Source organism: Chinchilla lanigera, unplaced genomic scaffold (assembly GCF_000276665.1).
Source record: "Chinchilla lanigera isolate Chin_1 unplaced genomic scaffold, ChiLan1.0 scaffold00076, whole genome shotgun sequence".
Classification (NCBI taxonomy): Eukaryota; Metazoa; Chordata; class Mammalia; order Rodentia; family Chinchillidae; genus Chinchilla; species Chinchilla lanigera.
In genome coordinates this window covers 5,473,330-5,489,260 of record NW_004955477.1, presented here as the reverse complement: position 1 = coordinate 5,489,260, position 15,931 = coordinate 5,473,330, and the positions used below count along the sequence as shown (strand labels likewise).

The window sequence follows — 15,931 nt, the reverse complement described above, 5'->3', positions numbered from 1 at the left end:
TCTGTTTCTGTTATTCGTATGTTTCTTAACATCTTTTTGTATATAGTTTATAAAAGTAGAAGTAGTTACTCCATTTTTTGTGCACAGACATTCATATCTTTATGTCTTTACTGTTAATTGTGGCTTTCAACATTCAAAAGTGTCCTTTGTCACATTATTTTTCTTCTGAAGTAGAATGTAAGCTTTTTTTGCTTTGTATTTTTTCGCCTGTCTCTTCATTTTAGCCTTCCTAACTCACAAAGCTGTGGATGTGCTTGTCGGTTTGCCCCTTATGTATATCATAAGTTTGGGTGGTGCTCTGTGAGCAATTTTTTTTTCCTTTAACAAGTAAATTAGATTTATTCACATTTACTAATATTACCAATATGTGTAGTTTCTACTCTGTCTTAATATATATAAACATAGTGCCATAAATACTATATAATATTTACTGTTTCTGTCTTCACAGGTTATATTTTAGTTCTTTTGTTTTGGTAATTGCTAAAATGACTTTTTGTCTGAATGTTTTAATGTACTTATGTTCCTACTCTTTGGTTTACTATCTGATTCTTCGATTAGTATCCTTGACTCCACTTAGTACCTACACAATTAAAAATGATTCTGCTTTCTCTTTCCCTCTTCCCTTTACTCTTATTTTTAGTTGAGTTAATTCTACTTAATCATAAGATAGGACATCTGGATATGACTTTTCTACCTTTGCTTTGTTCTTACATCTATGGTTAGATGCTCACAACTAGCTCTTTTGTTGTTAGTTCTCCAGTCTTTCCTTGGTAAAATAAAGTTCATTTTCTGTTATTCCCCAAGAAGGACTAAGGAGCACAGAATTCCCTGAGTTGTTCCATGGATATAGCTGTATTCCTATGGGTCAGTACTTACGAAACATAGAGCCTTTGACTCATCATTTCTTTCCTTTGGTTTCTTTGACAAGGCTGTTTAATTTTGTTTTGCTTTGTTTTGCATATTGCTCTTTGGAAGCCTGATGTTAGCTGGATACTTATACCCATATAAGTAATTTAGACTTTTTATTTGGACAATCCTTGAATGTTTCTCTTTATCATTGTAATCTAATTGTTTTACTTACATATATCTCAGAATTTGTTATTTTGAGTCAATTTTCCCAAGTCCTCAGAGAGTTCTTCCACTATGTAGAAGCTGGTCTTTTTTTCTTTTCAGAAATTTTAACTGGATTATAGCGGTAGTACATTTTAGGTTACATAGTGATCACATTCATCACAGGGAAGTTGTACCTGTACATGATGTATCTTGGTTCCTCTTTTTTTCCCTTTCCTATCTACTCCTTTCAAACTCTCTTCCCCTCCCATTCACAAAGCTTTGTTTTCATTTTATCCTTCTTTTCTCATTTTTTCTTTCCCTGCCTTCCTCCCTCTCCCCAGTTCCCTTTTCCTTTTGAACAGTTTTCTTCCCATTTCACAATATGTATCATACATTTTGGTTCTTATGTACATTTTCAGTTTCTCACACCAGAGAGATAATGTGATATTTACACGTGTGTCCAATTTGTGTCATCGTGATTATTGTCTCAAAGTCCATTCATTTAGCTATAAATGTCTCAATTTTATTCTTCTTTCTGGCTAAGTAATACTCCATTGTATGAAAAACAACATCTTTTTATCCATTCATCAGTTGATAGACATTTTGGTTGCTTCTACTATTTAGCTACTACAAACTGTATATCACTGTGGTATGGTGTGTTTAATTCTTCCAGGAAGATACCCAGAAGGGGAATAGCTGGGTCAAACAGGAGATGTAATCCAAATTTTTTGAGGTATCTCCACACTGGTTTCCACAGCGGTTGCACCAGTTTGCACTCCCACCAACAGTGGAGAAGGGTTCCTTTTTCCCCACAGCCCAACCAGAATTTGTTATTGGTTATTTTATTGATATTAGCCATTCTTTCTGGAGTGAGATGGAATCTTAGCATTGTTTCAATTTGCATTTCTTAAATAACCAATAAGGTTCAACACTTTTCTATATATTTATTTGCCATTTGTACTTCTTCCTCTAAAAGCATATATTCATCTCAGAAGCCCATATGTGGATTGGGTCTTTGAATTTGGAGGATCTGACTTTATTACAGGTCTTCGTATGTTCTGCATATTAGTCCTTATCTGAAGAACAGCTGGCATAAATTTTTTCCCACCCTGTGAATTGTCTTTTCACTTTGTTAGTGATTTCTTTTTCTGTGCAAAAGATTTTTAATAAGATGAGATCCCAGTTGTTGATTCTTTGTGCTATTTCCTGTGCAATTAGGGCTTTGTTCATAAAGTCTTTGCCTACACTTCTGTCATTCAAAATTCTATGTATTCTGTCTTTCATCAGATTTAGTGTTTTTATTTTAATATTTAGATCTTTGATCCATTTCAATTTTAGTTTAGTGCACGGTAAATGTGGGACTCATTTTAGCCTTTGAAATGTGGAAAGGTAGTTTTTCCAGCTCCAGTTATTAAAGAAGCTATCTTTCTTCCAGTGAACATGTCTGTCCCCTTTGTCAAAGATCAGGTGGCTGAGTGCATTTGGAGTTGTTTCTGATCTTCAAATCTGTTCCTTTGATCCTCAGTTCTGCTTTTTGCCAGTACCAGTGTGTGTGTGTGTGTGTGTGTGTGTGTGTGTGTGTGTGTTTGTTTCATCACAGTAGCTCTATAGTATAATTTCAAGTCAAAGATTGTGATGCTCCCTGCTTTGCTTTTGTTGCCCAGAATTGCTTTTGTTATTCTAGGTCTCTTTGGGTTCCAAATCAATTTTATGAATGTTTTCTCTAGATCTATGAGGTATGCTAATGGTATTTTGATTGGGATTGCATTAAATCTGTTTAGCAATTTTGGGAGTATGGCCATTTTCACTATGTTAGTTCTTGCTACCCAAGAGCAATGGTTATCTTATCATTTTCTGATAGTCTTTTTAATCCCTTTTTTTCAGAGTACTATAGTTTTCAATGTAGAGGTCTTTTACTTCTTTTGGTAGATTGTTTCCTAAGTATTTAATTTTTTTTGTTGCTGTTGTGAAGAGTGCTGTTTTCCTAATTTCTCTCACAGTGAGTTTGTTATTTGTGTATAGGAATATTACTGATTTTTGAGTGCTTAATTTGTATCCACCTATGCTACTGAATGTGATTATTAAAACTATAAGTCTTTTGGTGGAAGTTTTGGGATCTTCTATGTAGAGTATTACATCATCTGCAAATAATTATAATTAAACTTCTCTTTTTCCTATTTTTATTCTTTTTATTTCTGTCTCATGTAATTGTTTTGGATAATGTCTCCCAAACTATATTGAACAAGAGTGGTGATAATGGAGACCCTTGTCTTTGTTCCTGATTTTAGCATGGAAGCTTTCCGTTTTTGACAATTTAGTATGATGTTTGCTATTGATTTCTTATGGATGGGTTTTATCAGACTGAGATAAAGACAATCTATTCAGATTTTCTTCAGGGTTTTTATGATGAATAGGTGTGGGACTTTGTCAAGTGCTTTTCCTGAATCTATTGATGTGATTATACAGTTTTTTCCTTGGCTCTGTTAATATGGTGTATTACAGTTTTTGATTTGCATATGTTGAACCATCCCTAATCCCTCAGATGAATCCTACTTGGTCATGGTGTATTATTTTCTTGATTGTTTGCTGCATCCTGTTTGCCAGTGTGTTACTGAGGATTTCTGCATCTATGTTCATTAGGAAGATTGGTCTGTAGTTTTCTTTTTTTGGTTGGATGCTCTGGTTTTGGTAATACTTGCTTCCAAGAATGAGTCTGGGAGTGTTGCTTTCCTTTTAATTTCATTAACGAGTTTGAGGAATAATGGCATTAGATTTTCTCTAAAATATTATAGAACTCAGCCATGTATTCATCAGGACCTGGGCTTTTCTTTGTTGGTAGGTTTTTAATTACAATTTCAAATTCATTAACTGATACTGGTTTATTTAGAATTTTTATATCTTCTGGATTCTGCTTTGGTAATTCATATGTATCTAGGAATCTGTCCATTTCATCTGTGTTTTCCACTTTATTAGAATAAAGTTTCTCAAAATATGTATTGATGAACCTCTGAATTTCTGCAGAATCTATTGTGATTTCACCCTTTTCATTCCAAATTGTGTGAATATTAGTCTTTTCTTTGTTTGTTTTGATAAGGTTGGCTAAGGGTTTATCAATTTTATTTACTCTTTCAATGAACCAACTCTTTGATTCAATGATTCTTTGCACTGTTTTCTTAATCTCCATCGCATTAATTTCTGCTCTGGTATTTATAATATCTTCCCTTATATGACCTTTGTGTTTGACTTGTTCTTTTTCTAGAAGTTTGAGGCTCAACATTAACTTATTTATTTGAGCTCATTATGTCTTCTACATATGAATATTTACCAGGATAAATTTCCCTCTTAGGACTGCTTTCATTGTGTCCTATAGGTTCTGGGATGTATATGCATTATCATTTAGTTGTAGGTACTGTTTAATTTCTTATTTAATTTCATCTGGATTCATTTGTTGTTCAGTAAGGTATTATTTAATTTCCATATATTTATGGAGTTTTCTTGGTTTATTTCACCATTGATTTCCAGTTTCATTGCACTGGGGTAAAATAACATGCATAGGATAATTTTGATACCTTAGCATTTACTTAAGCATGTTCTATGGGCTAGTATATGGTCTATTTTGAAGAATGTCCCATGTGCAATGGAGAAGAGCATATATTCTGATGTTGTGGGATGGAACTCTCTGTAGGCATCTGCTAGGTCCATTTGTTCACAGGTTTTGCTCAGTTCTGATACCTCTTTGTTGATATTTTGTGTAGTTGATCTACCTATTTATGATTGTGGAGTTTTAAAGTCCCCTATCACAATGTGTTAGTGCTTATTTGATTTTTCTTCTCTATTAATATTTGTTTTATATAGTTCTATGCTCCTGTGTTTGGTGCATATATATTTATGATTGCTATCTATTCTTCTTTCCCTCAGCAAGAATGTAGTGACCTTCTTTATTTTTTTAAATCTATCTTGGCCTGAGGTTCACAATGTCTATAAATGGAATAGCTTCCAGTGCTTTTGTCCAGTTTCCTGACACATGGAATATTGTTACCCATCCTTTGAATGTCTTTTTGTGCTAAATGTATTTTTTGTATGCAGCATGTTGTTATATCTTCTTTCCTGATCCATCTGCCAGTCTATTTCTTTTGACTGGTGAATTGAGACCATTTACACTGATGGTTATAACAGATATGTACTGGCTTATCCTTGTCATATTATTTTCTACTGTTGGTTCCTTGTCTTTCTCCTCAGTTTAATTGCTTGCTCTGCCTGGAGACTTCTTTCCATTATTCTTGGATTTGTACCCAGTGTTATATCTCCCTCGAGAATCTTTCATAGTACATTGTAAAGCTTGTTTTGTGATCATGAATTTCTTCAGCTGTTCTTTCTCATGGAATTATCTTCTTCCTCCACTAATTTTGAAAGAGAGTTTTACAGTATACATCAATCTGGGTTGGAAGTTATTTTCTTTTAGGACTTTGAATACTTCACTCCAAGCTCTCCTTACTTTAGGGCTTTTGTTGAGCAATCTAATGTAATTCTGATGGGCTTTCCTTTATAGGTGATTTATTTCTTTTCTTTAACAATTTTTAATATTCTGTTGTTGTGCTGAATTTCTGGAATTTTGATTATCTTATGCCTTGGTGTAGATTTATTTAGGTCATGGCTAATTGGAGTTCTATATGCCTCACTTAGGTGTATGTCAAATTCTTTTTCCATACTTGGGAAGTTTTTTGACTTTACTTCTGTAAACAGTTTTTATGTCATTTGTCCTGGCTCCTGCTTTTTTGTTGAATCCAATCAATCATATGTTATTTTTCTTTACATTACCTTGCAGCTATTGGATTGTTTTCTCATGATCCCTTGTTATTTTTAAGGGATCTTTCTTTTTGTGATCACCAGCTGCAATCTTGTATTGTAGGTCTGAAATTCTGTCTTTACTTTTGTTCATGTGGTTTTGCAAACTTTCAATGGAATTTTAAATTTCCTAGATATCTGTTTGAAACTGTTTCATGGGTTCCATTTCTTTCCTATTTTGGGTATTCATGATTTCCATCATTTTCCTATGTTCTTCTATTTTTATTTTAATCTATGTTTACACTTGACTTCCTGAGTAAGTTCTTTATGGTCACCATCTCTAATTTTTTTAACCTGGGAGATTATTTCTTGTATAGTCTCATGCACCTGTGTTTTGAACTTCTGCTGTTATCATTTCAGAAATATCAGATGGGTGGCTTCCCTTTTTCTCTGCTTCTTTGTCCCTTGGACTTGTCCTGGATAGGCTGAATGTCTGAGAGTGGGTTTTGCTTTTGCATCTTGTTGTCTTCCATTTAAAAATTTTTTTTCTGTGTTGTTACATGTAAATTTACTATAGTAGATAGTTTTGCCACTGGTATCATGGCCTTCTTAGGAAACATTTGTTCTTTAGATACAACTTCTATATGTAAGAGGTTCTTGGCTTTTGTGTCTGTCCCAAGATCCTATCTTTTCAATTTATTAAGGATGAGATGTTACTATCTTTTTGGCTCAGCACACTAGTCCTTTGGTACTGGACTGTGGTGATGGTTATATTGCAGACAGTCACAGCATTGTTATGGAAGGGAGAATAACTGATTACAACAGATATGATATCCTGGCTAAAGTAGTACAATTAGCAATAACAATGGCATCAAGCATGGCCTAGAAATAGGCAAATTGTGACAACTCTTAATTTGGTACCTTAACCTTAGAGACAAGATTTACAGTCATATAACAAAACTCAACATAAATGAGGAACTTGTGTACAATTAATTTCTCCCTAGTAGAGTGATTTTATCTTGTGCTAGGAAAATTTAAAAGATATAAGGGACAAAACAGAGAAATAACCAAAAAGAAATATAGTTGAAGCAAGGCTGGAAGACAAAGGATGTTCAAATAAGCCTTGTGAAACTGGAGAAAAGGGCAGGAGAGAAAGAAATAAAGAGAAAGCAAAAGATTATTGAAGCAAATCAGAGAGATTAGAGAAAATGCTCATTCATATAAAGATATCAGTAGATTAAGAGAGATAGCTTAGGGAAGAGAGAAAGAAGAAGAGTAATATAGAACAGAAACATATATAAACCAAAAAAAAAGAAAACAAAAAAAATGTAGCAAAAAATCCCCAAGAAGCAGTAAAAGGAAAATAATACACACAAAGGAAAAACATCAAATAAAGTTCCTCTGCTGTCCACTGTTCTCTGTCCGAATCAGAGGCCCACTATATCTGCTGTAGTATTAGTGCTGAATTAGATGCAAGGCTGATCTTGGCCTCAGGATGTGGAGGCTGTGTCCAGTCTTTAGCCAGCAGCTTTCTTGATGGCCCACCCACATCTCTTTACCCAGTTTGTCTCTGCATTGCTCTCCTACTTGCTGTGGCACTCTCAGACAGAGACAGCCCAAGGCTACTCCCAGTCCTGTGTACAGTTGGACCTTTCTCGCCCTTATACAGCCTATTGTGTTCCACGCAGCTGGCTCCTCTCATGTGCTGCCTTCCCTGTCCCATGCTGGTGGTCACAAGTCAGAGGGAGTACTGATTCCCAGCCCAAGGGTGCTTGCACCAGTGGTCACTTGGTGGGAGAGTACTTGTTTCCCACTCCTTGTCCCTGCTGCCACAGGTTGCAAATGATCCAATCCTTCTTGTGCAAATGGTAGGACAAGAGAGGGTGTGTTATTTCATCAGCAATCCTAAATCCTCAGCTGGTCTCTAACCTTGTTGTCACTAGAGGTTCCAGTTTGCAGTTATGGTGCGTGACAGACAAAGAAAAAGAACAAAACAAAAAAACCTTGGCAGCCCATCAGGGAGGGAGCAGCCACTCACCCCTGTGTGTGCCAGAGAAATTTGTTGCCAGGCTGCAGTGTCCTCTGTTTGCAGAGACTCAAAAGAGGTGGGAAGCCTTATATTCTATATCTATATCCTGTGTGGATTGACTTTGTCACACATTTGCAGTCTCTGGGGTTTTTTGTTTGTTTGTTTATTTGTTTGTGGGGTTGACTTCCTAGAAATGTAGTTCCTGCTCTAATCCCACTGGTGGTAAATCCCCTGTGAACTGGACTACGATTTTCTAAAGTACTATGCCTATGTTTTATTTAATCTACAAGTCTCTTATTTCAGACTAGTTTTTACATCAGGATGTATGTTCAATTACTTATTTTTAGCTGATATTCTCTGAGATGCTCCAGTGTGGCTTCTCCTTCATTCAGCCATGTTGGATCTCCTTCAAAAGAGGTTTTTTGAAATAGCTTCTGTCCACTCTTCTCTGTTAGTAGTGTCCACAAGTCTGGCTTATAGTTGTAATATTAGTTTTCTTTCATTATTTGATTTCAAACTGCAGGGGTTCCAATTATGTATATGTTGGATTGTTTCTGCCTATCTCCCATTTCAACCACTTTTCTTGTAAGCACTGCTTTTTCTTTCTTTTCTCTTTAAATTTCACTTTTATTTCTGAGTTTTGTATTTTTCTATTCTTGTATGCCTTTTGTTAAATTTTCATTCAAATATATGCTTTTTCAGACACTTTGGGACTTAGTTATTTCTGACATAATGTTTGTCTTTTTAAATTTTTTCAGGGTCAAATCAACTCTTGTTTTACCATACCTTTAAATTTATAAAAGAATTCTGTTCCTTGTAGGTTTTTAACATCTCCAAATGCTTGCTTAATGATATATAATGATATATAATTTTATTGGATTCTTCATGCTTTGCGGTTATTTGGGGTTAGAGTGTAGGAGGATTTTAATAAGTCTACATGCTTTGTTCTTGAAGTTGTAATTTTCTATTTAGAAGAGCCTTATGATAAAGAATTCTCATGTTCCTGTTCTTCAGGCAAATAGTTGATGGCCTGGAATGATTTACAAGAGCATGTTCTTCTTCTGTGTAGTGCAGTTTTTTAGTGTGTGGTTTCTTTGAGAAGGCATCCTTAATTTTATTTCTTCATTATTATGTCTTGAAAAGTCCTGAATTTCCTCCTTTCTTCCTTTATCCTTTCATCACACAGTCTCCAAAGTCTTCTTTTTTATTTAGGCTTTCACTGTCCCTTCCACTTCTGTGCTCAATTTTAAGTTTGTTCCCTATAGCCAGTGTTCTTGTCTAAACTAGTTATTTTTCAGTGTCTTTCATTTTCTATTTCTGAGGACAACTTATCTAGCCCCTTTGCTCATTCTTGTGAAATTTTCCAGAGCCTCTGAAGTTATTCTAGTAAAAACTGATGGTAGAAATTTACAAGACAATGCTGCAGGATCTAGATGTTTATTTTTCATGTCAATTAGAAATATTTAATGTTCCCTTTTTCAGAGCTCAAGGGATTTATGTAGGTTTATTTGATCTTCTTATTTGTTAAATTTTCTAGACGACTTGTGAGGAGATTCAGTTTTAACTTAGTGTCTATTACCTTGGCAACCAGGGAAACCTCTCAGTGTAGTTTTGATTAGAATGTATTCCCTCTTTAATTTTTGTCTGTTCATCAGGAACACTGTAGAAAGAAGAAAAAGTTACATGTATAGAAGAAGTGGAACTTCATTTCTTCAAAACCTGATTTGTGAAAATACTTCACAACAGGACAAAAACTTGTTTAATAAACTTTTGTTGATAAAATACATTTAACTTAATAAAATCATAATAGCAGTCAATGTTGTAATCATATACTTAGCTTAAATTTCTATGTTATGTGACACTGGAAATACTGGACTATGTGTGAAGTCTTCTGGCATAGCTTGATTAGGTCTCAACACAAGATTCAAAAATATAATATTTGTTATTCCTTCTAGAGATAGGAATAGGAATAGAAACAAAAAGGATTCAGTAGGAATAGACTATAATCCTCAAGACTTAACTTTGTTGAGATTTTCTTCAGTGTTACATGCTCACAAATAATGTCTTAACAGTGATTAGAACTTTGTTTATACAATATAATTATATTTTATAATGAGTGTTCCCATTATTTAGGTCAAAAAGACAACTGGGATGCACTTTGGAGAAAATGCTGAGGTTTGTTAAATATACAAATTACGAACTCAACAAATGCAAAATAATAAGTATGAAGCATATTATTTATGTACTCAAGTAATTATTTTCCTATTTTCTTCTAATATCCTATTGTTATTGGAAATTTTATACCCTATTAATCTTCCTTGACTCCTTCCCACAGCATAATATTAGCATTAAACACACATACACATTTACCCACATAGAGACATTCACACACAAACAGGCACCTCATGAGAGTAGTTTCCAGCATGAGTAGAGAGTTGTGGTAAAATTGAAATATAATGGACACATTTATAACTATCCAGTAGATTATTTTCTAATTTTATCCTAAAACATGAATTAGGAAAATTAAATTTAGAAGAATTTGTACTTGTAAAATATATGAGTAGAATTTGGAGTGATTTTGAGGGTGTGAATCTTCAGGCTTGGCAAGAATTCAGATTAAAATGATTCTGTACAACATCTGGCAGCCTGCAGGTTTCTGAAGTATTTCTTTCTAGCTACAGAGAAGTCTTGATTAAATGCATCTTCCAAGTGGACCTTCATAATTTCTCACAAGAGGCATAATTTGAATTAATTTAGTGCCATCTGAGGAAGAAGGCTAAACTTATTGACTGAAAGACACTATTAGTATTTGACATCTGTTCTCTAACCATGGATAATCAAGTGTTGACTATGGCACCAATTCACTTGATATTAAATCATATCTTTCTCTAAAATGAAAATGTATAAACAAAAATTAAAAGGAAATATTTAATTGCAAATTCTTTTTGTGGTATGTTAAATTTAAAAATTCATTTATGCAACAGCCAAGCAAACCACCTAAAACCTGTCACTTATCTACAATAAAGAGTGTCACTTTCCCAACACCACCACCACAATTTGATAGGTTGGGACCTAAAGTTAAACTGGTTTCTTAATATTACCCAGCCAAGAAACAGAGAGAAAAGTATTATGTTGCTCTTATATGTCAAAACCAAAACAACAAAAACCTGAAAGTAGAAGTAGGGCTATTAGTGAAGGAGAGCAGGTTTAAGGAGAAGAACAAGCAGGGCAAGACAGGGGAGTACAGAGGGTGCATATGATTAAAGCTTAATACATGATATATGGAAATGTCACAATGAAATATATTTATTTGTACCATTAGTATGAGCTACTATTTACAATTGCAAATATAAAAATAAATAGATAAAAAAGATCACCTGTCCAGAAGAGAATCAAACCATAGCATGACGGGAAATCACCAAATCACAAAAACAAATAGTAAAAGAAGTAGAAAGGAACATAACCACACTAAGTAAGCAAATATAATTAACAAAATGACAAATAGAAGTTTGTATTTACCAATAATAACCATGACTGTAAATGGAATAAACTCACCAATCAAAACACATAGACTAGCTGAATGGATTAAAAATCAAGATCTATCTCTTTGATACCTACAGGAAACCCACTTCACTGGTAAAGATGTGTGCAGACTAAAAGTGAAAGGTTAGGAAATGGTATGTCATTCAAACAGAAATTAAAAGGAGCAAGAACAGCTATATTCAGATAAAGCAGATTTTTAAAAAGCTGTAAAAAAGAAACAAAGGAGCTTATTATACATCTATTTTTAAAGAGTCAACAATAAGATATAACAATTATAAATGTATATGTACACAAACCAGATCACCCAAATAGATAAAGCAAATATTATTAGATCTGAAAAGAGAGGTAGATTCCAATACAAAAATAGGTGGAGATTTCATCATCCTACTTCTCTCAGTGGACAAATCACGCAGCCAGAAACCAAACAAAGGAACATTTGAGTTGAACCATATTATAGGCAAAAAGATTTAACAACACATTTCATCCAATAGCAGTGGGATACACATTCCTCTCATCAGCACATGAAACATTCACCAAGGTAGATCAAATACTAAGCCACAGATTAGATTTCTATGAATTCCTAAAAACTGACATTATATCACTTATCTCCAGAGACCACAACAAATTAAAACTACAGATCAACAAGAAGAAGAGTTGCAGCTAGGTTGGTGGCACACACCTGTAATCTCTGAGCTCTGGAAGAACAAGGTGCAAAGATCCTAAGTTTGAGCCCAGCCTGGCAATTCAATGACTTAGCAAGAGCCTGTCTCAAAATTAAAAAAAAAAAAACAAACAGATGGTGATGTAACTCAGTGCAAAGACCCTGGGTTCAATCCACGGTACCACAAAAAGAAAGAAGAGGAGGAAAAAGAGAAGGAGGGACCAGGGGGTTGGGGGAGGAAATGGAAAAGGAGAGTGTATACAGTATAAATACATGGAAGGTGAATAACATCCTTCTAAATGATCAATTGGTAATGGAAGAAGTGAAAAGGGAAACCACACATTTACTATAAGCTAATAAAAACAGCATCCCACAACATACCAAAACTGGTGGGGATATAGCAAAAACAATACTGAGGGAGAAGTTTACAGAAATAAGTGCAATCATCGAAAAATAGAAATATCCCAAATAATGTAGCAACGCACCTCAAAGGTTTAGACAAGCAAGAAGAAATCAAATTCAAATTTTGTACAAGGAAACTAAGAATAAAGACCAGAGCAGAAATAAGCAGGCAAAAAAATCTCTACAATGAAAAGTGCAGGAGTGTGGGAGAGAAAAAAAGTTCAGTAAAGGGCACCAGTATTGCAGAGTGGAGGAATCACTTCTGGTTCTTCCTTGGCAGAGCAGAACATCTGTTGGTTAAGAAACTTTCTAATATATTTTGAAATGACTGGAAAATATAACTATGACATTCCCAACATAAAACTTAATGGTTAAGAGAAGTAAATGCTTATCAACCTGATTTGACTATAACACATGTATACATATATTGAATTACTATAATGCACCCCATATAGATGTACAAATACTATGTCTCAATTAAAAAGCCTCCAAACTACATCCTTGGCTTCATTGCTGGAAGATTGAGACACCATTGTCTAATTAGAGAGTATATGGGAAGCTAGAACTAAAGCCTTACTCCCAGCCACAGTATCCTCATTGACTAAGATTCTAAATTGCTTATATTTCATAGAGAGGTTTGGGAAATGAATGAAAAGAGGAAAACCAAGAGTGAAGGAATGTAAACAGGTACTGTTTTCCCAAATATGGGTAGACATTTAATCTTTACACAAACCCAGCATGGCAGGTTGGAGTTTTACCCCATTGTGTGATGAAGCTGGGATCCAGATGGTCAGTCAAAGAAGTCAAAGTCCTTGAAATTCTGGGCCTCTGAAATGATGTTTATCCATTTTTCAGCCAATAGAGGGACAATGATTTCTGATGAAGGTGCAAATCATTGAATGAATTCCTCTACAAACCACTTTCTGGATCAGATTTCACCTGTCCTCGTAAGTCTTGATTGGATCAATATGAACCCAGTGCTCACACTTTTTGGCACCTTCATCTAAATCTTTTTTATTTTTTTTTTCTGCTATAGAAAATCTATAGTTAAAATATGGGCAAAGTATGTTTTCCAAAGTCAAAATAGTGCACACAGGAAGTCACATTACTTTTTCGTCAGGTGTGAGAGACACTGTTTTCACCCAAAGAAGAGTCAAATTTGATTTCTGCAAAGGAGGAGTCAGTGTCAGAACCTTATGAGTTTCAAATCCCCAGCCAGAGTTCTTCAAGCAAGGACAGTGCCTACAGGTCTCTTCTGAAACCCAGTGCACATGAGCGTGGACAAACACGTACACATACATGTGCCTGTGTGCAAATGCTTGCACAGGCACATACACAGCAAGCACACACATACATAGACAAAGGGATATTACAAGACTCATGGCATAAGATCAGCATTTCTGATTTATACCATCATTTGAGTTCCAACATCAGTATTTCAGACATAATACTCAGAAAGAGAAAGTTATTACTTATTCCTTCTGTGCTACTCTAGGAGCTGTGCACTGGAAGTTAAGACCCAACTTCTAGATTCATAGCTTACTGATAGGAATATATTTCAGACTGATATTTGACACATAGTATAACCCTTGATTTATTAGAATCCATTTTATGCATTTTTCAGAGATAGCAATTTTCTATTTGAAAATTCAAGCCAAAAATGTTAGATAACCCACATCACTGGTTGCATTATGATGGCAGTTATAATTAGTATTTGTAAAAGAGTCCCTCCAGCATGTTTTAGAATAATATTTTGATCAGAGTTTGTAATTATAAAAACTCATTTTTTCTTCTGGTCTTACTGAGGATAATTTGAGTGAACAAAAACAGCTTCCTTCTTATGCAGCATGCTCATCTCACAAAAGATATATACGCTTTTTGATATGCATTAAAAGTTTACTTTTCTGGAAAAGTAGAGGTTTCAATTTATACGTTGGTCATAAAGTAGCCTTTCCAGCACTTTCAGTAGTTATTCAAGTTTAAACTGAATTCCCAAAGTGTTGGAATTGTGGCTGAAATCTTTCTAATCAAGAAAATTCATTTCCTGAGGTTTGGACCTTGGCATTCTGATATGCATGATAAGCTGAAAAGGGTTAGGACAAAGGAAGTGGTTAGAAATACCCTTTTCTATTTAAGCAGGTTGGGAGATTTAGACATTTCATGATGTACTTTTCTACAGCTTGATGAAGCTCTTGTATGTGTGTGCTTAAGTTTGAGGAACTATAGTAGTATGTTATTTTACCTTTTTCCTTAAAGGTAAAATGTAGATATGCTCTTTGTTTTAGTCTCCTTTATACATTATTATAATGCTTCTGGAACACATCTAACTTTAAATTTTTATATCAGATATAAGTCACCTTATATATATATGCCTTTTAAGTTAAGAATTTTAAACTTTTATTTTTCTGGGATCATTTTTCATCTTTCTTGAATTCATCATATAGCTGAATGTAGGAACTGAACTCCAAGCATAAATCTGTCATCTCAAGACTCAAAGACCTGCCTTTGGGTCTCATGAGCACATTTTAAATCTCCAACTTCTATTTCCTAATACATTATGTGTAATATACATTGTTATTTCAGTAAATTCAATTCCACAGGCCCTGAATGTTCAATATTCCAGGTCAGTGGTTTCTAAGTGGATTGGGTCATTTACTCTAAAACAAACAAACAAAGTTTTGCAAAACATCTTACCCTCTAAATATTGTTATTTAAATATCTACATGTTTTCATAAAATGTATGAAAGATGCAAGTAAGTATAACTTTCAGCATGTTATACATATACATTTGAGAATAAAAAATTATCATTCATTTTAATAAATCTAATAAAATCTGATATTGTGGTCATCTGATATCACCATTATTCCTTTAAGAAATATACAAATGATTTTTTAATACTTAGAAATGTTATGTCTCTTTTTCTATTTGAACTTGCATTTTTATTTCATTTATGCTCAGAATTTTCTCTAAGTTTTATGATGTAAATTGTTCTATGGATCATCCTTTAGTATTTATTTGCCAAAATAAAATAATATACATTTATATTTCTTTAAAAAATATTGTTACCATAAGACTCTGCTAAGAAATTTATTTGGGGAAGTCTAATTTTTTAAAGTTCTTCATATATTCTTGATGCTAGCCCTCTGTCTGAAGAATAGCTGGCAAAAAGTTTTTTCTCAATCTGTAAGTTGTCTCTTCACTCTGTTGGTTGTTTCTTTTGCTGTGTAGAAGCTTTTTAATTTGATATGATTCCATTTGATTCTCAGTTTTATTTCTTGTGCTATTGAGTTTCTGTTCAGAAAGTCCTTGCCTATGCCGATCTCTTCAAGAGCTGTACCTGCTTTATCTTCGAGCAGATTAAGTGTTTCTGTGTTAACATTTAGGTCTTTGATCCATTTTGATTTAATTCAGTGCATGGTAAAAGGTATAGGCCTAGACTCAGTCTTCTGCATGTGGA

General features: G+C 34.1%; 1 long non-coding RNA gene across 1 annotated transcript in view; it reads right to left on the bottom strand.

Annotated features, from left to right (window-relative positions):
- Positions 1-9,290: 9,290 nt before the first annotated feature.
- LOC102013717 overlaps positions 9,291-15,931 on the bottom strand; it is a 36,936-nt gene continuing 30,295 nt past the window's right edge. The window contains exon 4 of the long non-coding RNA XR_263655.2: positions 9,291-9,527. This is a non-coding gene — a long non-coding RNA (uncharacterized LOC102013717). The remainder of the gene's footprint in view (positions 9,528-15,931) is intronic.